Raw genomic sequence first — 26,793 nt, forward strand, 5'->3', positions numbered from 1 at the left:
AGAAACAATTGTTTAATCTCCGATGCAGGAAGATGTTTCAAGCTAATGCTAAATCAACATATCATCTTTACATTAAGATCCTATCATACCCGAATCACTGCTCAAAAGCTTTAACCTCTAAATAAAATGAAACATAAACCACTATTATCATCACCTTTATACATTTAAGTTGTTCAGATAGGTAAGTTGAGCCACAAATTGAAGTTACCTATCCTTGTGTGAAAGTAGCTTTAAAATCTTATATTACATAAGTCTTTTAGGAGTTCTTCTGACCACGCTTTCCCTTGGGGTTAGCACTTATCATGCAAGAGAAGGCATTGGCATGCTCAAAATCCTCTTCAGTTATCAGAATTTTGGCTATACTTGGGGGTTTGCAAGTAGAAGCTTAGCCACCAAGTATCTAACAATTGACCATGTTTCCAATAACCGTGCTTGCTTCCCAATGAACCTTCCTCTTTTCGTGTCATAGTATTAAGGCCACTTATCTCTTGATATGCGTCTTTCAGTATCTTCAACAGCTCTTGCAGCAATTTTTGGCCTTTTCGTCTTTATGGCTTTAATAGTAAGCTGCAAAAAGTCTAATTTTAAATTTTTAAGCTGCACTGCCAACATTCCTTCATTATTACTTTATTTTATAAAACAACAACAAGGTGCCATATCCTATTGGATCTAAGCATGACAACTTAGGAAACTTATTCCTAAATATAACTTCTACAAAGGGTCTGGAGCAATGAACAAAACATTAGTAGCAGAGAGAATATTTAAGCATAATAAACTAACCTACCATAGCAGAGTTGGCCAAGAATCACCATTGTGGTAAGACTAAAGCCTACATTAGAAGGAAATAAAGTGAGAAATGTTGAAGATAATGATGAAATAGATCATAAATAAATAATACGAGAATAGTTATCTTACATGATTTTAGGATCACTACCAGTGATTATTTGCCAGTCCTGACCTTAAGGAGCATGATAACATATCTTCAATGGCATGTCTGCTACCAAATCTACCCATTTTGCTTCAATAAGATCAAGTATGGCATGTGACTGATCAGTTGTTGCCAGACTGCTTACAACATAACACATGTTTCCTAAAGAACAAATTAGAAATCCATATGTGCTGCCTATAAGTTTCCAAATAGATAACCTCCTTTCTTAGGCATCCATTCCACCAACCAAGGAAAAATTTGATCTGTGTAAATGTTGAACTTATTAACTGCATCATATGAGTACTCCTCAGTCTTGTAACGATAAATCTCATTTGGTTTTCGCAAATTAGTCCAATAATACTCCCTGATGTGGAATGAAAGAGCAAGTAGGCGATCATTCAGTGCCCGAACAAGATCAGCTGATCCATCTTCTGGAGCAAGCATTTCATGTGCACAAAGTAAAGCAAAATAAAATAGTGCATGCAAGAAAAAAAATGGATTAACTAGAGATACCACAAGAAAAGAAGGTAAATAAATAAGATCTCTTAGTTACCAACTTATAAATTTAAATAATAGCTTATTCATGTAGGCTAGTCTGTCATATCATAATCTACTGTTTCCACCAACATGTTACAAACATACTTAATGCACAAACTAGATCTCCATGGTGTCAAACATGTAAGCTATGAACTATCTCAAAAATTATAAGCTATAAGTTATACAATCTCTATAATTCTAGGGAGTTGCACCATTCGGAAGGAACCAAAAATACAATGAGTAATAATTCCAATTGTTGAATATTTTCTGAACTGACCAAACTGGAATCATATACTTATTACACCTGCCAAAAACTCACTTGAGAGGCACCAAGATATGATATCAATTTAACTCAATCTTGTCAAGTACTTAATCCTAGCTTTATTTTCAAACTTCCATTATTGTTTCCCAAATTGATTTAGTTTTATAATTTCACTTCCACCATAGTTGCTGCAAAAAGCCCCTATTACACCATGTGTAGAATTATTTTGTATAACCCCTCTTTTCCTACAAAAATTGCAAGCACTAAAAAATCAAAAATTAAATACCAAATGTCCATTACCATTTTAAATGAACAGTAAAGACAATTTTTTCCTTAATTAAAATAAACAATTGATGAGCAAATATGGTAGTTCAAACAACTGTTAGAATAAAAAAAGAATCTACCCTGATGATTCCTTCATTCCACATAATAGAGTTAATTATCTCCCCTTTTTACTGAGAGGGTTAGGTTTTGAAACTTACAAATGTAAATTGAATGAAAATAGGAATTGACTTGGTCTAGTACCAAGTCAGTGTTGGATGACCGTATTTTCCATTTGCTTTGTTTGGTTGTAAGATTTATTGTTTCTAGCAGTGAGACCTTTTTTCACCATAGAAAAGTTATTGTTGTTTCTCTCAATAGTCTATCAATTGGCACGTAAAGGGTGACCGATGGATATGGTGGATGGCGTGGTGTCGTCGTCGATCGTAGAGGAGGAGGATGGGAGCTGGGACTTAACTGAACTTCTCCCTGACGAAAGCGGTTGTGAAGTTTGAACCGATGAGGAATACACTAGCAGATCTGTGGAGGCCGATAGGGAGAGTAAATATTATAGATCTGAGTTTCGGCCATTACTTGTAAAGATTTTTATACGAAGTGGATATCCAAAGAGTGCTCAACAGAGGGCCATAGACTTTTTACAACCACTTGTTGGTTGTGCACCACCTTAGGGAGGGAGAACATCCAATGAAAGTAGCCATTGACACGAGACTCTTTTGGGTACAGATTCACTCACTCCCACCAGGTTGGGTATCGGAGACAATGGCTAGGCAATTTGAGAACTAGTTGGGGGCTTTTTGGACTATGGCACATGTTCATCTTTTATGGCTTGGATGGGGGGTTGTCTGTGGGTTTGGGCGACCATTAATGTCTGAAATCCTCTTTTCAGAAGAAAGAGGCCAACCTGAGAATTGGAGAATCAACATTTTCAATCTTCAAGTATGAACACCAGCCTTTATTTTACTTCTTGTGCGGTCGGTTGGGGCATTCAAAATCTTTATGCAAACTCTACATCCATTTTAGTGCGGCGCCGCTTCAGCACGGGTGGGATGAGTCTGTTCGCGTAAATCCCCGATAGAATAGTGCTCCAACGAGCAGACGGTTACGAGATTAGCGGGGGCAGGGGGGAGCATTAACAGAATCATGAGCGATTATCCCAGCAAGTATCTTAGGGATAGGGGGAAGGAAGGAAGAGACGAGTATCTCGACCGAAGCGAGAAAAAAGGGGGATTCTTCAAATTTTTATTAAAAAATATAAATTTATACATTTTATTAATTATATAATACTTATCCAGTAATAATAACACAACTTATGAATAATAATATATAAAATGTATAGTTCATAGTTCGAACTATAAATACAACTTTTATAAATAATGGTTAAAGTATAAATGATTTATCTAAAAAATATTAAACCTTGATAAATTTATATTTAATTAAATTGTAAAATTTTAAAATAATTTTTAAGAAATAAAAATTAATTTTATGTAAAATTAGAATAAAAATTTTAAATTCAATCAATTTTTATTATTTTCTAATTCGTTTCATCTCGTAATTAAATGAAATAAGAATTTTCTTATCACCTTAATCAATAAACTGGAATTCACTTATATTTTCTTACGATTTGATAATTGATACAAACCCAATAAAAGTAACTATAGTTTTTTAACTTTTCTTATCGTTAGATCTTTTTGAGAACTACACACACAAACACACAGATATATATATGTGTGTGCGTGTGTTTAATAAATTTAAAGGGCTATTGTAACTTGATGTAATGCTAAAACACTATAAAGTTTTCAGTAGAATTTATAATAAGAAGTGGATATGATGATGATGATTATCATATCGTACATAAGAATCAGTAAATAGATATATATATATATATATGAGAAAAAGAAATACATATTTTGGTTCTGATAACTAAAAGTTGAAAAATAAAGGAAATAAAAATTATAATATTTTGTTTGGTTTAAATTTATAAATGAAAAATAATTATTAATATTAGTTATTAATATAATGATGAGTTAGCTACTGAGAATCAAAATAGAATTTTAAAAGAAAATTAATCATTTCCTCTTTCCTCTTTCATGAAGAGTTCTTATGTGAAAAAAGATTTATTATTCATGAACGATAGCATAATTAATAAGAAAAATATTTTAGTATAAAATACAAGTCTATTTCTTCTTCTTTAATATTTCTGTTAATAAATAATATAAGAAAAATGCTAATTCAGATTTTTTTGCTTATTATAATTATTCTAATTAAAAGAATCTAGTCTTTACAGAATATTATTTTCGTTTGGATATGTCATGACTCTTTAGGACAAAATGCAATTTCATTACTATCTCTCTACCAACGCAGTCATAAGCTAAATCTTTTGATTATATTGAATCAAATATTATAAACAAATCATCATTAATCCATATAATTACATCTAAAAATTGATAAATTTTACATTTTAATAAGATTCAGACTTGTTGTCTTCAAGAAAAATGTAAGAATCTTAACTGTTCAAACACTATGTTTATGATAATTTATGAAAATTCTTAAAAACTTCATTGTAGTGTGTGCTTAATTTTGATAAATAAACAATTGTCACAAACTTTAATGGGCGCATTTTTGGAGCTTGATATCACAAACTTTAGTGGCTATTTTCTCTTTTGCAATGATATCATTCTATGTTTACCTTATAAATTGTTAGCTCCTCTACTCTATCCTATCTTATTGCTACATTTCTCTCTTGCTCTCCCTTTTATCTCTTTTCTATCACTTTCACTTTTCCCCAAATTTTCTTGAAAGATTTCGAACTTTTACTTTCCTAGTTGTGCAAATTAATAAAATCTATGATCTACAGCTAAGCTTATTGTATCATGCAATAAACATGTCAAAAATCTCTTTTCTATACTCACCTTATCTGATGACCTAGTGCACACCTCAATCCTTATAATGTATCCTCAAACACAATTCCTATTTGTATAAAAAGTAAATGTTTGAGGTAAATTCTTCTATCTTTTCTAGCAAGATACTTTTACGTGAAACTATTAAATATCAATGATTCATCCCAACCAACAGCAACAAAATTTACAATTTTTTGAAACAATACCCTTTAGTTTGTAATTATCTCAGCAAAATAACTTTAAGTTTCAAATAAAAAAATTAAAAATTAGGTCGAGATTTGGACCTACTGTAGTTCCCTCAACTAAGTGAATCTAATAATCATGAAATGTTTCTTTTGCCTAAAAACATAATAGGCACATTTAGATTTAACTCAATTTAATCATGACATCACCATCAACATAAAAATAAGTTAGAGTTTAAATTTGTTTTCCATGAAAAAGGAATACTTATTACAACCTACAGAGAATTTATTGGTATTGATTTTTAGAAGCTTTCATCCACCCCATCTGCCCAACAAAAGAAAACATAATTACTTTATAATATTGTTATTGAAAGCGATTAAAATAGATAAAATACTAACAATGAAAAATTAAATATTGAAATGAACTTTTATAAATTAAATAAAGGATAATAATTACTTTAGTTAAGTTACAGTAATTAAAAAAATATACAAATCTTATTTTATTCTTAATTAATTTAAATTTGAACTGAATTTATTAAAAAGAAACTGTATTTGTTACAATAGCAAAATATTTGAGAGTAATATTATTCATTTACTAGAACTATTCGAATTAAAAGATTAAGGAACTAAAAAAATAAATAAGAATCAAATTAAATAAGTTGTAAGAAGCAAGAGTACCTTAATTTAAAGGAGTGTGTTTGCGCTTGAGATGGGTGGTGCTACCTTCTAAATGCATCACCAGACATACCCATTTCAGCGAATAATAATAATAATATTATTATTATTATTCTTCTTTTAAAATCAAAATCTACAATGTTTAATAATTTTTAAAAAATAGTTTTATTTTTTATTAAGATATAAACTTTACATCTTTACTGAAACTTAAACTCGTAAATAATAAATAAAACACAAAAATTTTAACTACTACCATATTGTTATAATTCATTATAATTGTTAATAGCTATAATTATGAGTCGAGAAAATAGATTTTCAATATATATGCAAATAAAGGAAGCCACTTGTCCATTTCATGCAAAATCTATTCATTTCTTTGGAAAGAAATTATTTAACTTCTATATCGGCAAAATAAATACATAAGAAGCTGGAAATAAAATAGTTCATCTTTATGTACTCAAACCTAAAGAAAATTTGATCTCTTCTATTATAAGACATCAAAGCTTCTATCTTTGTATTAGTTGCATCTCATTACAGTCGCCATCGATCACCTCTCATTATTTATTAAAGCATCAGTTCTCTTGATCAATTGTCAAAACACTATATTTTTAACAGTAAATGTACGTCATTTGATTCATTCATTTGTATGAGATTAAATAATTCATTCAAGTTAAGTTCTACTTTGTTATTTAATTGACCTACAAAATTTGTCTTATTTCTTTCTAGTACGGTGTTACTTTATACAATGTAAGTCAATACAATAACAACGATTACATTTACATTTTTTTAAGAAAATGTCATCATCCATAAATAGTAAAAACAGTTTTGCTCAAGCAAGTCAACAAAAAACTTAGGCTCATGTAGAAATATATATCTTTCAATAGTCCTTACTACATTTCTAGCTAAGTTATGTTCTATTCGATTAAACTTTTAAGCTAAGAAGAAAAAAAAAGAAAATACAGAATGAAAGCTTAAACATCCTTAAGTACAACCCAAAGTTTAGAAAAATATTCATCAATTATAAAATTTGTATATGGTATCCTTGATAAGGATCTTTGTCATGCCCTGATACTCGATATGAGGCACAATTCCTGCTCAAGCCATTTCATGCTGTGGGCCCATAAAATATATACATGCGTGGATAAAAAAATATAATACAACCTACCATCTCATGTGATATGTACAGTAACTATATATACAAAACATGAACTTAGAATTTAGAGTCTAACAAAATAAAATAAAACTCTTCAAACATATGCACAAAATATATAAAAATAAGAACTTTTTTACAGGTTCTACTCGTCTAGCAATGATGCTAACTCTTTATTCTCTCTGAAAAATATCTTGACAAAATTTAATGTGTAACGACCTCAAAAATATCCGAAGGAAATAAATTATAAATTAAGTGCGGAAGCGTAGTAAATGTTCAAGGTTTACATTCCCTACAAAATAACTTCAAGAAAAAATTAAATATCTTAAAAAAATTGCAAGAAATAAGGAAATAAAAGGAAAATAAAGAAAAGTAGCATCTATTCGCAATCCTCTTGTGGTTCAAGCTTTGTAACTTGGTTCTCTTGATCTAAAATGGTTAAATAAGGAATGGGCTACACTAGTCCAGTAAGGACATCACACTATATCACTGACAGAGAAATAAAGGTTGGTAGAAAATCAAAAACCACTAATAGAGCACTAAATTTAGCAAATTCATTTATCAATCATAAAATCATTTACCCTCCACTTATCGTAATGGAATTTAAAAAAATAACCTATACAGACAATAACATTATACTGATCATGATTTCATATATAATCAGCAACATAGCACATATATAATTATATATCCATCATCAATAAATCAAATAATAACTGTCACTCTTCTTACCAGCCTGCTGGCATCCATAGAAGTTCATAGGGAACCCTTTCCTTTAACATTCTCCATTATGGGCTGTCCCCATACCCCGTCTGGTATGAGCGCCAAATTATAAAACCTCAATACCCTATCTGGTATGAGGGTGAAGCAGGCCGTCCCCATACCCCGTCTAGTATGTGTGCCAAATTATCAAGTCTCAATACCCCGTCTAGCATGAGACAACGTTCACAGTAGGGTTCCCTACGTACCTAGTCTGTCCACCATCTCCCAGGATATCCAGTAAGGCTGTCGTTTTATCCATTCACTTAATCACACAATTTTTACCGTTAAACCTTCTTTTTTTCCCAATTCAACCGTAAACACATAGAATAAACCATACATGCATTCAAAGCCATAAAATAAATTAATAAGATGCCATCATGTATATAAACTATAAAAACAATCAACAAACAACAGTAGATAATTTTCGGTCCTGGCTCCATTAGTAATCTGCAATTAATTATGCGCATTTTCTAAATTCGCACAAAATACCAGATTATTATTTATTTATACTTCAATTCTATGATAGGGAATAGGGTGAGGGATCCTTACTCAATTTGATGCCCAAAAAGCTAAGTTGTTTGACTGCGCATACAGGCGATTCTCAAGCTCCTTAAATTTTTCTTCGGGAATTAAAACGCACTAATAGTACCTATAAATGTCCCAAACAAACCATAAATCAGTCCCAGGGACAACATGGCAAATTTAAAAATTTCAGCATAGCAGCTCTGCTGTGCTCTAGTGACGGTGCTGCCACCCGCAGCGGTAGTCCACCTCGGGTTGGCTATTTTTGGCCGAATTTGCATCAATCCCTATGAGAAAACACATTAAGCGACCTCGGTTGGTCGAAAAAAGTTAAAAAATTAAAACTTACCGGCGGTGGTGCACTTCGGTGAAGTGGCTCCTCCAGTTCACGGTACGGTTGGGTGTTTTGCTCCGATCAACCTGTATAGAAGGACACGGTTATCACAATAGTAGAAAAATTATACAGAAAAAGAATCGGGAAGGGCCCCATCGGAGGCGTTTTGTGAAATTCCCCACGACAGTGCTGCCGGGCTTCGCCTAAATTTTTCAACCAATTAGCCGGTCCTTTTGCTTCGATTTAGCCATGGGTGTGTCTAGATTTGGATTTTGAGCAAAAGAAGAAATTTTTACCTTTTTTGGCCATCAGAAAGAGCTCCGATGCGGCGGCAGGTGGCAGTGGTCTCCTTCCCGGCAACCGACTCTTCTTATCCGGCGAGGGGGTATGGTGGCTAGGGTTAGTGTTTGGTGTGGATAGGAGTTATTTATATCTATCTGCTTTTCATATGGGCCATCCATCGCGTTTGATCTATACCATCTGATCGTTATTAAATACAAAATGGATCTAGGCTGTTCATCGCAATCCAATTTGGGCCATCCATCGCGATCAAATATGGGTCATCTGATCGCGTTCAAATTTGATCGTCCAATCGTGTTTGGGGAGGGAATGCATCTGGCCCGTCCGTGCGCGCGGGAACGGATTTGTATCACTTGATCATGGGCATGCAGATAGCCCGCGTGGCCTCCTGCGTAGAACCGCGTGAGCGTCCGCTGCCACGCGGCGCGTCTTGATTCATTGGGCCTGCTAATCGGGCATCTGATGTATCAAAACTTTTCTAAATTGTATTTTGACCCTTGGTTTTTAATTTTTCTTTCAAAAATACCCCCAGAACCCAAATTTTCACCCATTTTCCCAAAAATTGTTTTCAATTTCATCCTCCTTCAATTTTTACTTCATTTTTACTCTAAATTAAATTTAAAAAAAATTAAAAAATTATATTTATTAATTTTAAATTACATTTCAATTTCATTTTACGGTGTTACAACTCTCCCCCCTAAAAAAATTTTTTCCCTCAAATTTGTCTCTCTCACTTTCAATCAAACAATTGGGGATATTGGACTCTTAAGTCTGATTTTACCTCCCATGTAGCCTCTCTCGGTGTGTGATTCTGCCATATGACCTTTACAAAGGGAATTTTCAGTAGAGAATTTTCAGTTGCAGAGTAATCTGTTCTTTCGATCCATAATGCTGACCGGTACTTCCCGTAGGACAGATCTTCCTGGAGTGGAAGAGGCTCATGGTTCAAGACATGAGAGGGGTCTGGGTTGTATTTGCGTAGCATGGACACATGAAACACATTATGAGTCCTGAAAAGTTCTGGAGGTAGTACCATTTCTATCTAATATTTCGAATGGTCTAATAAATCGGGGATTCAGTTTCTTCCTCTTGCCGAACCTATTGATTCCCTTAAAAATAGTGACCTTAAAGAACACCTTATCGCCTTTCTCAAATTCAAAATCTCTCCTCCGAGTGTCCCAAAACTCCTCTGCCTACTCTGAGCCATCTGAATGTACTTCCTGATCTTAAATATTTTGGATGTAGTCTCCTCTACCAGATCTGGGCCGAACAGCTTTTTATCACCCACTTCCTCCCAAAAAATTGGTGATCTGCATGGGCGCCCATATAGCTCCTCACACGGAGCCATGCCAATACTTTCTTAGTAACTATTGTTGTAGGCGAACTCTATCAGGGGTTGATGGTCATCCCAATGGCCCCCGAAGTCAAGATCACAAGCTCGGAGCATATCTTTAAGTGTGCAGATTGTCCTTTCTGCTTGCCCATCGGTCTGAGGGTAGAATGTAGTACTAAGGGACAGTTTCATTCCCATGGCTTGCTGAAGGCTAGACAAAAATTGAGAAGTGAACCTGGGATCCCTATCGGACACTACTGTCACTGGCACTCCATATAATCTGACTACTTTCCGGATATACATTCTTGTCAACTTATTCAAGAAATCAGTCATCCTGATGGCCAAGAAGTGGGAAGACTTAGTAAGCCGGTCAACAATCATGTCCTGAGCATGCCTTAGGTAATCCTATCACGAAGTCCATGGTGATATATTCCCACCTTCACTCTGGGATTGGTAATGGCTGAAGTAGCCCACCTAGGCATTGATGCTCTACATTGACCTGCTGACATACCAAATACTTAGAAACAAAGTCAGCTATATCTCTTTTCATCATGTTCCACCAAAATCTGGGTCGCATACTTTGGTACATCTTAGTACTTTCGGGATGCATGCCAAACTATGAGCTATGGATCCTCTGTCATAATGTCCTTTTTAACTCACTGTCACCTGGAACACACACTTTTTCGTAGAATCTGAGTAACCCATCGGCGGAGACTCAAAATTCTAAGTTAACTCCCTACTCTACATCTTTCTTGAGGACTACTAGGGTGGAATCGGCGAACTGAGCTTCCCTTATTCTCTGGATTAACTCAGGCTGAACAGTTAGGTGGCCCAAACGTGTGACTCTCTTCTGATCCTGAAGCCATAATTGTTATGCGGCCCCTATCTACCTGCATTCTGAAACCATCAAATGGGCTAATGTACCTGCACTTTTCCTACTGAGTGCATCGGCTACCACGTTGCCCTTACTAGGGTGATACAAGATGTTGTAATCATAGTCTTTGAGAAGTTCTATCCACCTTCTCTGATGCATGTTGAGATTCTTTTGAGTGAATATGTATTTTAAACTCTTGTGATCGGTATAGATTTGAAAGGTCTCCCAATACAAATAATGGCATCAAGTCTTCAAGACGTGTATGATTGTGGCAACTCTAAGTCATGGGTGGGATAGTTTTTCTCATCACTCTTCAACTGTTTGGACCCATAGGCTATGACCTTCCCATGCTGCATTAAAACACAACCCAAACCTAGGTAGGAGGCATCACTGTAAACTGTATATCCATTCGATCCACTCGGCAAAGCCAACATAGGTACAGTAGTCAGTCGCTTCTTTAATTCTGAAAAACTTCTTTCACAGTCCCTGTCCCACTCAAACTTGACATTCTTCTTTGTGAGCTGAGTAAGAGGAGCAGCTAGACTAGAAAACCCTTCCACGAACTTGCAGTAATAACCTGCCATCCCCAAAAAGCTATGGATCTCCTTAACCAATGTCAATATTTCCAAGCCGAGCACTGCTTCCAGCTTTTCAGTGTTCACTGACAATCTATCCTTCGATATGATGTGTCCCAAGAAGGTAAACTGCTCAAGCTAGAACTCACACTTACTCAATTTTGCATACAGCTTTTTTTCTCTAAGAACCTGCAAAACTTGAGTCAGATAGTGGGCGTGTTCCTCTCTACGTTTTGAATAAACCAAGATGTCATCGATGAACACAATAACAAACTGATTTAGGAATTGTCTGAAAACCTTATTCATCATGTCCATGAAGATGGTTGAAGTGTTTGTTAGTCCAAATGGCATGACCAGGAACTCATAGTGTCCGTACTTGGTTCGAAAGGTTGTTTTAGGGATGTCTTCTACCCTAATTTTTACTTGATAGTAACCTGAACATAGGTCTATTTTGGAGAAGACCTGGGCACCCTACAACTAGTCAACAAGGTTATCAATCCTGGAGAAGGGATACTTATTCTTGATCGTGCTCTGTAATCAATACATAACCCCAACGTCCCATCTTCCTTTCTTGCAAATGTGACTCCGGCACCCCAAGGAGACACACTATGTCAGATGAACCCACTGTCCTGCAATTCAGTGATCTTTTTCCTTAGTTTCACCATCTCAACACGGCTCATACGGTAAGGAGCAACCGAAATCGGTTGGGTGCCTAGCTAAAGGTCTATAGTGAATTCGACTTCTCTATCCACTAGTAGTCCATGTAGTTCATCTGGAAACACATCTGAAAAGTGTCGGACTACCAGAATCTCTTGAATACAAATCTCTTTCTTGGGTTTGCCTAGTTAGAGAAAACAGCAAGGTTAAAGTACTTGATAATAAGAAAATTTTCCATGAGGGAACAAATACTAAACGATTTTATTAATTTATAAATGGCTCCTCATTAAGAGGATTGAATGCAACCTTCTTTCTAAAATAATCTACAGTAGTGTGATACGCCGCTAGAGAGTTCATTCCTAAAATTACATCAAAGTCCTCCATGTCTAATTCTATTAGATCCACACTCAATTTCCTATCTACTGTATCTACGACACAGACTCTGTATACAACTTCTCTCAATAGTGTCATACTCCCAACAGTAGACACAAACAACACAAAATCAAGTTTATCAGGTAATACATTAAATTTTGATCCAAAAATAGGTAAAACAAATGAATGCGATGCACCAGTATCAATCAAAATATAAGCAAGATAGTTACAGATAGTGTACATACCCTGTACCATGTCTGGGTTGGCTTCTGCATCCTGCTGGTTGAGATTGTAAGCCCTACCCTAGATAGGTGGTCTAGCCTGATTATAATTCCTCGAGCACTCCCTCGCATAATGTTGGGCACTACCACATATGTGACAAGTGTTGTTGAGGCGATAGTAGGGTGTGTCCCCATGATCCCTACCACAATGCTGACAGATCTTACCACGTCCTGCCACTAGAGCCTGAGGGGAAGCCTGACTCATCGGTCTGGTACTCTTGTTCTATTGAACAGGTGCAGTAGGTGCTTGTCTGCGAGGTGGAGCTGAGGGCCTGAGGTTCCCTGCTGCTTGAGAGAAGGTACGCAGGCTCCTCTCTACTAACTGTGCCTTGGCCAGAACAGCCAAATAAGTACTGAACTCAAGCATAAAAAATTGCTGTCTGATCTTTGGACAGAGACCTCACTCGAACCTTCTAGCCTTCTTGCCTTCATCCAACAATGTCTCAGGGGAATATCGGCCCAACTCTAGGAACTTACGAGCATATTCTGATATAGTCATGTTCTCCTTAACCAACTGTACAAACTCCATCTCCTTCAAATGTCGGAGATGCTTTGGAAGGTACTCTGCACGAAAGGCCGACAGGAACTGTTTCCAAATAATTGGAACAGGTAGGGTGGTCTGTTTGACTTTCCACTAGTGGTCTGCTTCTCCCACTAGCATATAGGTAGCAAGGATGATTTTCTATTCGGGAATCACTCCACTGGTCTTGAAGGCCTTCTCTATCTCTACTAACTAGTACTCGGCATCTTCGAAAGAGGATCCCTCTATAAAAGTATATGGGTTTAATCTTTTATACCTCTCTATGTAGCCTGGGTCCATCATGGGAGGAGCTTGGTCCCGTGTAAGAGGGACTGGGTTGTGCTGAGGATGGACTTGATGGCCCTGCAGTGGTACTTGCTGATATGGTGGGGGCACCAGATTATACTGTGTTGGTGCAGCGGGGTACTGGGTTTGGGGCACCGGATCATACCGTGGTGGTGCTGAGTGGTATTGTGGAGGAGTAGGGTCGTACCGGGGTGGCGCTACCCTGTGGCAGCGAGGGAGGGTCAGGTAGCTCTCTCCTTTTCTCCTGGCCCTACTAGGCAACAATGAGTCTCTCTAGCATCTCAAATATTTGGTCAACATCTTCTCTAAGTGAACCATCCCGGGCTGCTCAGTTTAGTGGAGGTCTTCCTCTCCTTATCTATCTGTACCTGCATTTCACAAGGAATGGTTGAGTAATAATCTATTGTTTTGGTGTTCCTAAGGATTTTATACAAGGAATGGGTCCGAGAAACGTAGCTCTGATACCAACTATAACGACACCAGAAATATCCAAAGGAAATAAATTATAAATTAAGTGCGGAAGCGTAATAAATGTTCAAGGTTTACATTCCCTATACAATAACTTAAAGAACCAAACGGGTCTACGGAGTTCAGTCTTAAAAAAAAGTATAAGAAATAAGGAAATAAATAGAAAATAAAGAAAACTAGCATCTATTTGCAATCCTCTTGCGGTTCGGACTCCAGAACTTGGTTCTCTTGGTTTGAAATGGTTAAATAAGGAATGAGTTACACTAGCTCAATAAAGACATCACATTATATCACCGACAAAGAAATAAAGGTTGGTAGAAAATCAAAAACCACTAATGGAGTACCAAATTTAGCAAATTCATTTATCAATCATAAAACCATTTACCCTCCATTTACTGTAGTGGAATTTATAAAAATAACCTATACAGACAATAATATTATAAAGATCATGATTTCATGTATAAGCAACAACATAGCATATATATAATTATATATCCATCATCAATAAATCAAACAATAACTGTCAATCTTTTTACCAGCCTGCTGGTGTATGTGGGGGTTCATAGAGATGTCCCCGTTACACATGAACCCTTTCCTTTAACATTCTCCATTATGGGCCATCCCCAAACCCCGTCTGATATGAGTGTCAACTTACAAAATCTCAATACCCCATCTGGTATGAGGGTGAAGTAGGCTGTCCCCATACCCAGTCCGGTATGAGTGCCAAATTACCAAGTCTCGATACTTCGTCCGGCATGAGACAACGTTCACGGTAGGGTTTCCTATGTACTTGGTCCGTCCACCATCTTCCAGGATATCCAGTAAGGCTGTTGTTTAATCCATTCACTTAATCACACAATTCTTATCGTTAAACCTTCTTTTTTTCTTAATTCAGCCGTAAACACATAGAATAAACCATACATGCATTCAAAGCCATAAAATAAATTAATAAGATGCCATCATGCATACAAACTATAAAAACTATCAACGAACAACAGTAGATAATTTTCGGTCTTAGTTCCATTAATATTCCATAATTAATTATGCACATTTTCTAAATTCGCACAAAATACCGGATTATTATTTATTTAGACTTCAATTCTATGATAGAGAATAGGGTAAGGGGATCCTTACTCAATTTGATGCCCGAAAAGCTAAGCTATTCGACTGCGCCTACGGGCGATTCTCAGGTTCTCTGAATTTTTTTTTGGGAATTAAAACGCGCTAATAGTACCTACAAATGTCCCAAACAAACCCAAAATCAGTCCCAGGGCCTATATGGCCAATTTCGGAATTCCAGCACGGCGGCTTCGCCATGCTCCGGCGATGGCACCGTTGCTTGCGGTGGTAGTCTACCTCGGGTTGGCTATTTTCAGCCATTTTTGGCCAAAATTGGCAGACTTTGCATCAATTCCTGCTAGAAAATACGTTAAGGAGCCTTGGTTTGCCCAAAAAACATAAAAAATAGAAACTTACCGGTGGTGGGGCGCTCCGATACGGCGGCTCCTTCGGCTCACGCTGCGGTTGGGTATTTTACTCTGGTCAACCTGTAGAGAAGGATATAGTGATCATAATGGTAGAAATATACATAGAATAGAAATCTAGAAGGGTCTCATCAAAGGCGTTTTGTGAAATTTTCTGCGGCAGCACCGCCAGGCTTTGCCTACGTTTTTTGGCCAATTGGCCAGTTCTTTTGCTCTGATTTTGCCATGGTTGTGTTTAGAATTTAATTTCAAGCAAAATGAAATTTTTTTACCTTTTTTGGAAGTCAAAAAAGGCTCCGGTGCAGTGGCGGGTGGCGGCGGTCTCCTTCCCGGCGGCGGGTCTTCTTCTCCGGTGAGGGGGTCTGGCGGATAGGGTTAGGATTTGGTGTGGATGGGGGTTATTTATATCCGTCCGCTTTTGATTTGGGCCGTCCATCGTGTTTGATCTGGACTGTCTTATCGCGATTAAATAGGGAGTGAATCTGAGCTGTTCATCACGATCTAATCTGGGCCATCCATCACGATCTAATATGGGCCTTCCGATCGCCCGCGTGGCACCGCATCAGTGTCTGCTACCACGCGATGCGTCCTAATTCATTGGGTCTGCTAACCGAGCATTTGACATGATAAAACTTTCCTAAATTGTATTTTGATCTCCGATTTTTTATTTTTCTTTCAAAAATATCCCCAGAACCCAAATTTTCACTCCTTTTCCTCAAAATTGTTTTCAATTTTATCTTCCTTCAACTTTTACTTCATTTTTACTCTAAATTAAATTTTAAAAAATTAAAAAATTAAATTTATTAATTTTAAATTACATTACAATATCATTTTGGGATGTTACATAATGAGCTTCACTAACTCAATAAGTATTATTGTTCTCTCAACCCAGATAAAATATCATGCAAAACACACAGTAAAAAACAAAAGTAATAAAAATATTTCAGTACAAATTCATGTTCTTATTTTTACTATTTCACATGTTCCTGATCGATTGGATGAATTCTCTCGAATATCATATACAAACCTCAAATATCTATTCCCATACTCTCGAAAGTCATAAATGCACTCGAATATCAATCGTCATTTTGAAACATAATCGAACAGACAAAAGATCACATATACATTCGAATATCGTTCATAATCTCGAAACATAATCACACACATACAAAAGATCGCAGATACACTCGAATGGTCATTTCTATGGTTTCATCGCGCGATGCCGTTTATGTCATTATTGAAAATATGTGAAATGGATTCCCCAATTGCATGGATAGCACACACACAATGGCCACAATAGGTACATTTGCTAGGTGGCCTACACTCACATGAATGCCTATCCACGTCTGCATTAGGTTTCAAACTCTATGAATGTGCAGGTTCACCATTCTTGCTGAACGTCAGCCACACACACTCACTCTCTTCCTCGATTCAGACTAAACAAGAAGATATTTAGGGTCCCTACCCTATTTACTCATACCCTCTCATTCCAAAATTCTCATTTTGTTTAAATAATCATTTGTTAACCTCAATTATTTCTTTTCCTTTCTTATTTTTACAATATTATTTTTTTTCCTTTTTCTTTTTCAATTTTTCCTTAATTGGGAATTTTTCTTTTCAATTTCATATTTCATAAGTCAAAATAACTCAATCTAGATAACTCTCAGTCCGTTGGGTCTGTTTTCTGGTTTCGTCTCTCAATAGGGTTCTAATTGCTTAGGTTTACTGATCATAATTTGAGTTCTATTTTTCCATCGAAATTGAGCCAATGTCCCTTCAAATTTCAAAATTCATAATTTTTATAAAATGAATGCACTTTTCAAAATTTAAGCTTGTTGAGATTTAGAAATACTTACTCTCCTTAGCATCTTCCCAGATCCACCTAAATGTCCAAATTTTCCTGTACACACGACATAATTAATTAAAATACAGTGAAATAATAAAAATTAATTTAATCAGATTACTGGTTCCAATAGCCACCCAATGAAATACCTGAATCTATCAGGATTCGCACCCAAAAAACCTTTGGCTCCACATTCAGCGAATTGGATTCCCATTTTTTGAGAAAGAATTTTTAGCTTCCCAGGAAAACTGAATTCTCATTTCCTGAGGAAGAATTTTTCAACTTCCTAGATGAAAAATCAGAACCCAAAATGGTGGATCGGATTTCCATGCTCGGGGAAGACCCTTTGGCTTCCCGAATGGGTCGGCTATCCCAATTCTAGAAGAAGCCTCCTCGATTCCTGTGCATGTGGGTGGCCTGGCTGAGCCAGTGATGTTAGCCCAACATCAGCCCCACCCCACTGCCACTCAACCACCACCAAAACATTAAAATAGAATAGTTTTACCTTTTGGCGTGGGCGATTTGGCCTCGTCTATGCTCCCGATCGATTCCTCTCGGTCTCCCACGGCTCCCTTGCATCCTTGTAATTAGAATAGTGATTTTTACACCTAAAAATTTGATTACTGCAAAATAGAAATAGATTGAATGGAAATAGGGGAAGAAAAGATGAAAAGGACGAACTTTACCTCGCTTGCCTCGGTCTCCCCCGTCACATGACGTCTCGATTGTTTCCTCTTCCTCCTTCTTCCTTTTGTTTCGACTTCCACACTCTCCTGCCTCCGCCCCTCGCTTCTTTTCTTCCTCCCTCGTGGCGGTCGCTTTTTGGCTCATTTTTTTTTCTTGTTCGGCCCCGCTTATCTTTTCTTCTCCTTCCTTCTTTTTTTCTCCTTTCCCTTCTCTCTTCCTTCTCTCTCCGTTTTTCTTCCTCTCCGCGTCCCCACATGACCCTCTCTTCATCTTTCCCTTCTTGATCGCTCTTCTCTGTTCTCCCTCTCTCTTTTTTGGCTACTCTCCAAAATGAGGAGAAAACCCTAATCTCTTCCCTTTTTATACCCGTTTCTTCAACCATTGGATCTTCATGACTCGATCTGGGTCGTCCTTTTTCTTTTAAATCTCCTCCATCCGATCTCCTCAAGTGGTCCAATCTAGGCCGTCCATTCTCCTTATTTCCTTTTCCCCCTTCCACTTCTCCTTAGTTATGTGTTTACCTCCTTTTTTCTTACCTACTTTCATTTAAGTCCTTAAATTTACTTAAAAGTTCAAATTTTTGAAAATTTCTTTCATTTATACCCAAACTCCAAATTTTATTTACATTTCTTTTCCTTTAAGTGGATATTACAGTCCTATTACAGCTAAAAATAAGACAATAGACGATATAATTTTAGCGGTTGATTCAGATTATAACAAAATTGAAATGTTGCTAGGTAATATGCCATAAATAGAGGAACTCATGTGTCCATTTTGTGCCCACCCTATCTATTTCTTTACTTGAAAAAAAAAATTGTTTAACTTTTATATCAACAAAAAAGAATACCAAAAAAAATTAAAAATAAAATCGTTCATCTTTGTCTTAAACCTAAAGAAAATGTGATCTACTTTTTTACAAGATACCAAAGCTTTTATTTTTGTGCTGGTTGCATTTCATTGTTGTCACCATCAATCGCCACTCATTATTCACTAAAGTGTAAGTTCTCACAATTAGTCATCAAATACTATATTTTAAACAATAAATATACATAATTTGATTCACTTATTTATTATAATATTAAATAACTCATTCAAATTAGGTTCTATTTTATTATTTGATTGAACTATAAATTTAGTAGTATCTATTTTTAGTTCTGAATCAACTTATACAATGGAAGTCAGTACAATAGCATCCAATATAACATTATTTTTTTAAAGATAAAATCATTATTAATTAACATCAAAAACCATCATGCTCATGTAAATGACCAAAACCATCATGCTCAAGTAAGTGAAGCAAAAACTGAGGAGGTTCATGAACAATTATCTATCTTTCAGAAGTCCTTACTCATCTCTAACTAAGCCATGTATTATTCTTATTATACTTTTGAATCCAACCAAGAAAGGAAACAAAATGCAGAACGAAAGCTTAAACATCCTCAAGTAATAACTTAAACTCAGAGAAATATTCATCAAGTATAAAATTTGCCATATAACTAAGTAAAACAAAATCTATACTAGATTAAATGCATAAAACCTGTGCAAAAAGGAGGTCACAAATCTTTTAAAAAAAAAATAAATGAATAAATTTAAATAAGTTCCAAATATATGAAATAGAGTTTGATAAGTTATGTGAATGGCTTGTTAAAAATTTTAATACTTTATTCTACTTAATATATTTAAGAATATGTTTAATATACTATTAAAATATAATTATTTCTTCTAATATTACCTAGATTAGTAAAAATATATAATATAAATAATTTATTAATATATAAATAGGTTCATGAACTTGTAAACCAAATTCCTTCATATTTGAATTTGGCTCTTATACTTTAACATTTTATGACCATATTAAAATATGAAAAGAATATTTTATTAATTAATAAAGATGAAAATGAATATGGTATCTATATATACATATATATATATTTATGAATAAATATGATAGAATCAAGAAGGTGTAAAGGGGAAAGGTTAGAAACTTCAAAAAAGATACTTATAATTGGGAATTATATAAATATATAATGTGTGTGTCTACATATATATATATATATATATATATAACCTTCTCAATTTATCAATATACATATGTGTGTGTGTGTGTGTATAGATAATTTTTGTATGTATATCATGATACTAATTGCGCTGAATATCATAATAATAAATTAACGATTGTATAATCATATAATATATTTTTATAGATATAAATAATTAATGTTGTTGTATGTACATACCGGGCAACAACTTCGTTGAAATGTTTACTTGGCTGCCTTTGATTGAGGACGTTAAGATCACCGTCAGGACAGAACTTAGTGAGTAAACACGACCACCGATCACAAATGAATTTCATACTTATTGGTACCACATATGATTTGTGCCACATATGATTGTTCATACACCATCATATATATGAATTATATGTTTATATATATATATATACACACGTGTCAAGGCATCCGATGAAATGAGTAAAGAAGGGTAAACTTTCATATATAATTGACGACGTCATAAATCAAATCAATTAGTAAATGAATTTCATACTTATTTTTTATTGTACATATTATTTATATATTTCTTTATTGAGTTTTTTTAAAGAAATTCTAAATTTTTTTAAAAAAAGGTGGCCTAGGTAATGAATGCAACAAAACATGATTTCTCAGTAATGAAGGAAAAAATAAAAATCCTTCTTGAGGTAATATTTTATTTTATATATTGTATAAAATTTATTTTCATATATATCTTTTTTCACGTATAGATTTCGTAAAAATTTTAATTGAATTTAAATTTACAGACTTATACAGTATAAAATAATCTACATTTTTAATTAATGTTAAACTTATAAATTTTAAATAGAATATAAGAGTTTTAACTACTATTATATTGTTATAATTCCTTATAATTATCAATGCCTATAATTATGCAACGGTCAAAACAGATTTTCAATGAAGTAAAACTCATGCTGTATAAGTATGCAAATTTAAATTCAGTTAAAATTTTCACAAAGTCTAAAAAAAAAGATATCCATGAAAATAAAATTTTATAGTATATATAAAATAAAATATTATCTTAAGAAGGATTTTCATTTTTTCCTTCACTAATGAGAATTTGTGTTTGCATCTAATTCTTCCATGCAATTTTTATTCAAAAAAAGAAATTAAAAAAAAAAACTCAAAACAGAGATATATTAGTAATATCTGCAATAAAAAATAAGTATAAAATTCATTTACTATCCTTCCTTACTCTTTTTATCAAATACCTTGAGAAATTTCTCACATTTCAATGCCATTTGACAAGCACGAAGGCTGCAATTAATATCAGCTAATTATTTTTAAAAAACAAAAATTGGCTACATCTATTAATTAAGTTATATGCATCAATCATAACATAATACAAATAATCTCCAAGTAAGAATACACATAAAAATACAATTTGATTCGAGATTAGCCAAGTGATTTACACTAATTACAATACAATACAAATAACTTTCAAATGATGATACACATAAAAATACAATCTGACTCGAACTTATAATCTCTTGTAAAAGAAGAAACATATAAACTATTAAACTAATTATTTAATTAATTAAGTATACACATGTATAGTTAATTAAATTAATAATTATTTATCTTTTGGGTTGATATCTAAGTACTTTCATCCTTATCTATAAGAGTATGAGTTCAAATCAGGCTATACATCTCATAACATATCATTTAAATATTAAAATGTACGAATTTTTACTAGCAAAAATTGTTCTTGAGAATTTTTATTATTAAATATTTATTTTAAGATCAATAATAATACACATAAATACTCCAAATTAAAGAGTTTTAAGTTGTGATTATTAGTATTACTTATATACCTTGAGGAGGCTCCTTTAATCTTGATGCAAAGTGCATAAATCTTAGGAAAATGCGCATAAGATAATTTGTCCTTGCTAATTAAGAGAAGAAAACCAAATAACTAAAACCCATCAATTAATCAAATATGGTTAATAACTACTCAAATCTATATCGAGATATATATTACATAAACATACAAAGCTTTATCCATGTCTGATAAGGTGATTTCAGATTCAGCCACGAAGGTGGAAAGCAAGTCATAGAAATAATTAGGACCGCAACTAGAATCTCCTTTCATTTCACACATTGCAATAAGAAAGTGATCTATGATATCCATTTTAGAAAAATTGAATGCAAATCAATCAACGACATTGATATATGTACATGATCAGTAAACAAATAAGAGAAAAATAGATCAATTGTTAAGCACTAAACCTCTTGTTCCATCGAGTGGATCATGTCGAGAAGTTGTGTGCTTTGATCCTCCTATTTGAAATGATTGGATAAGAGCTGTAACAACCCATACCTCCATAGGGAGTTGGAGTACCGTAAGAACTTATATTCCAGCGCGAAAAAACTTCTATCTCCAATTAAAAATAAGTACGTCGAAGCGTAGTGTTCACATCCATCGGCTATGAGGGTTAACCATTACATCTATCTAAAATCAAGAAAACATCTAATTAAAGTTTGTGTAGTTCATCCTTTCCTACATGTGCATTATAGAGAACACTGCCTCTCCTCACCGAGATCGTCTCCCAGAGTTTGTTTGTTATGTTGTTAATCCTATTCCTACTTCCAAACAACATCACTTTCACCCTCACAGAGAATATTGTCTCTGCTCACCTAGATTTGCCTCTCAAAATTTTATATTTATTTATTTTTTAATCCCTTTCCAGTTTGTTTCCCTGTTTATGCTAAGGAATACCACCATTTTCCAAACAAACGTAAAGGGAATTAAATACAAAAGATAACAGAATAATAATTTGCAAACAGACATCATATTCATACCACTATTTCCCCCTTTTTTTATTTCCTATTTCTCTACCATTCCCATCCTTTTAATTTTCCTCCAATGTTTCTAGCATATCTCCTCTGTCCTCTCCTCATAGCTGTCCACACAATAATTCCATCATTTCGTCTGATCTTCTGTTTGTCCTTAGATCTCACTCTCCATTTTTTTTATTTTTACTCCTAGTTCTAATATGATTTCAAGAAAATATACCTATTCCCAAATAAACTCATTTCTTTCCAAAAATATCTCAAAGAATTTACAAGATTCTACTCAAGTGGTGAGAGTCAAATTTCACTTACCTTTGTTCTCAGTGACAGCGTTAATCTAATTAACGGATTCCTCCCATGTTCCGCTCCTGATTTCACCACTAGCTGATTAATCTGATTGAAGAATCACACAAATTCTTCCTTTCAGTTTACCCTTGTTGCAAATTTTCTTCCTCTCCCTCTTCCCCTGCAACCTGACGTCCTCTTTTAAAGTGAAGGAGGAACCATCAGAGTCATTGAGGATGGCAACAAAATCCCTAAATTAAATAGAGATTACAAAATAGTTTTTGATAATTGAGGCATAATAATATTTGTACTTTTAATAATTAAGGTAGGAACTAATAACATCTTCTTAAATATAATTATATATTTATATATTCAGTTTTTGAAAAGAAGATTTTTATCTCTTTAATTGCTTAAGTAGTAATCAAATTTTTAAATTTTAAAGATTAATGAAGAAAAAAAATCTCTAAACATTAACTTCTAGTAAGCCTTCAATTCTCTAAATTTAGTATTCTTTAAGTGTAATCTTATAATAGTTTTTTTATAGATAACATAATGAAAATAATGTTAAAACTCTAAAATATTTGATTACATAAGTTCAAAATAATGAAAATAAGATTTCCATCTCTTTAATTTTTAAAATTTGAAGAGTAATGTAGAAAGAAATCTCTAAATTTTGACTCCTAGTAAGCATTCAATTCTCTATATTTAGATATTTTTTTAAGTATAATCTTATAATAATTCTTTTAAAGATTACATACTTTAGAATTAAAAATAATGTTAAAACTCTAAAATATTTGATTACATATGTTTAAAAATAGATTATGACACTTTTATGGTTTTTTTCTTTCTTGATGCTTTTGACTTTTCTTTCAATCTTTCTTTAATGCTATGATTTATATTTACGATGCAATATTTAGATAGAAAACAATAAGATAGTTTTTTTATAAAATGATCTCTATTAATTTCTTCACCACAATATAATTTCTTCATAATCTTATCCTCACATTTGTTATTGTGTTACGATATGATCAATTTTAGGTGATCTAAAAATATAAGAAGAGTTAGAAAATAATTGGAAGAAAGAGGAGGAAAAACATAAGGAAATGAAATAGGAAAGCAAGAGTTAGACTGGAAGCATTATAGAGGTAAGTTCTCTTTTTTTTTTCCTAACGCATAACGCACAATTAGATAGTAATTATAAAGTAGATTCGTTATAAGGAGTCATATTCTTCCAATGATTCCTAAGTTTCAGACTACGAACTAACTCAAATCACATATTTGACTTTCTATGAAATTACCTCTCTACCCTAAATAACAGAAAAACATAAAAGTACAATCTAAATTAAATATGTCCAAAAGTATATACGTGCACTTACATTAAGTGGTATTAAATTTGTCTTGTTCATTCGATTCAATTTTTACTTTTTCTGTAGTTACTAGTAATCCTTTACAAGCTGAATGAGGTATATTCATTAATTTTATTTTTGAACCACTCATATTTTTAGCTTGAATTCACTGAATGAAATTTTATTTCAAAATCCTTCATATATGGAAGATTAACTAGAATTTAGTTCTCAAAAAACATAAATAAGAGAGTTTAAATATTAAAATTGTGATATATTGTTAAATTATAAAATATTGGAGAAATGTAGCAATTAAATTTCTTAAGAAAATGATGAAACTTGTTTAGAAATTAAAGCCAATGGGACAATTAGATACGTATACAAATATTTTAACTTCTAATACTATACTATACTATATCTATTTTTACAATATAGTTTCTTACTGTGACGCACAACCTAAAATTTTTTAGTAATTTCTTCATTTACAAATTGAAAATATATACATATATATGAGGTTAATTTCTATTGTTATTAGTAATATATTTATTTTTTTATTTTTGATATTTTTTGCGGTACTGTTTGAGAGAAAGATCGTAGCTAATGCTAGAACCAAATGAAGAAAAAGTTGTTGAATGCTATATATTTAGTTTCCTTTTTGAGCTGATGCTAAGAATTAAAAACTTATAAGTCTGTAGTAATGCAAAACTATGTAATGAATAAAAATATGAGTTTGCAAGAAATATCTTATCATCACTCTCTAATCACTCTCTCAGACAATGCTTTACATAGCAGTTGAATTTTTTTAACTGATCTAGAATCAACCGAGGAAATGTATTAAAAAGTTCTATTGTCAAGCATTAATTTAGATGGCACGGTGATGATTTATGAGACCGAAAAATACCATAACCAATCCAAAATGATTTACAAGATATAGAAAATGTCATAATCAAACAGTAGAGTTAAAATAATGTAAGGGTATTCTCGATTTTGAATGCCTTTCACTCCTATAGTACTATGTATATGATATAAAGTCTGTAAACAAGAAACAATTTGTTTAATCTCCAATCTAAGAAGATGTTTCAAGCTAATGCTAATCCTAAATCAACATATCATCTTTAAATTAAGATCCTATGATACATAAATCATTGCTCAAAAGTTGATTGTTATATATTTAAGTTTTTCATATAGGTAAGTTGACCCACAAATTGAAGTTATCTATCCTTGTGTGAAAGCAACTTCGGAATCTTATATTTTATAAGTCTTTCAGGAGTTCTTCCGACAACACTTTCTCTTGGGGTTAACGCTTATCATGCAAGAGAAGGCATTGACAAGCTTAGAATCCTCTTTAGCTATAAAAATTTTGGCTGCACTTGGGTCTATAAATAGAAGCTTAACCATAAGGCATCCAGTAATTGATCATGTTTGGAATAACCGTGCTTGTTTTCTGATGAACCTTCCTCTTTTTGTGTCAATGTATTCAAGCCATCTGTCTCTTGATATGCATTTTTTAGCAACTTCAATAGCTCTTGCAGCGATTTCTGGTCTTTTCATCTTTATGGCTACAACAGTAAGCTGTAAAAAAGTTCATTTTTAAAATCTTAAGCCGCACTGCCTTTATTCCTTTATTATTGCTTTATTTTATAAAACATCAACAATGTATCATATCTTATTGGATCCAAGCATGACAACTCAGGAAACTTATACCTAAATATAACTTCTACAAAGGGTTCTTTGGAGTAATGAAAAAAAATTAGCAGCTGAGAGAATATTTAAGCATAACAAACTAACCTGCCATAGCAGAGTTTGGCCAAGAATCACCATTGTAGTAAGACCAAGGCCTGCATAAGAAGGAAATGTAGTGAGAAATGTTAAAGATAATGAAGAAATAGATCATAAATAAATAATACGAGAGCAAATATCTTATGTGTTTTTAGCATCACTACAAGTTATTACTTCTGGTCCTAACCTTCAAGAGTGAGATAACATATCTTGAATGGCATGTCTGTTACTAAATCTGCCCATTTCACTTCAATAAGATCTAGTATGGCATGTGATTGATCAGCTGTCGCCAAAGTTCTTACAATAGACCACAT

General features: G+C 33.7%; 1 pseudogene; it reads right to left on the reverse strand.

The window, feature by feature from the left end:
• Positions 1–214: 214 nt before the first annotated feature.
• Positions 215–26,793, reverse strand: LOC110810515 (neutral/alkaline invertase 3, chloroplastic-like; annotated as a pseudogene).

This window comes from Carica papaya, chromosome 9 (assembly GCF_054855325.1).
Source record: "Carica papaya isolate Zhongbai chromosome 9, ASM5485532v1, whole genome shotgun sequence".
NCBI lineage: Eukaryota > Viridiplantae > Streptophyta > Magnoliopsida > Brassicales > Caricaceae > Carica > Carica papaya.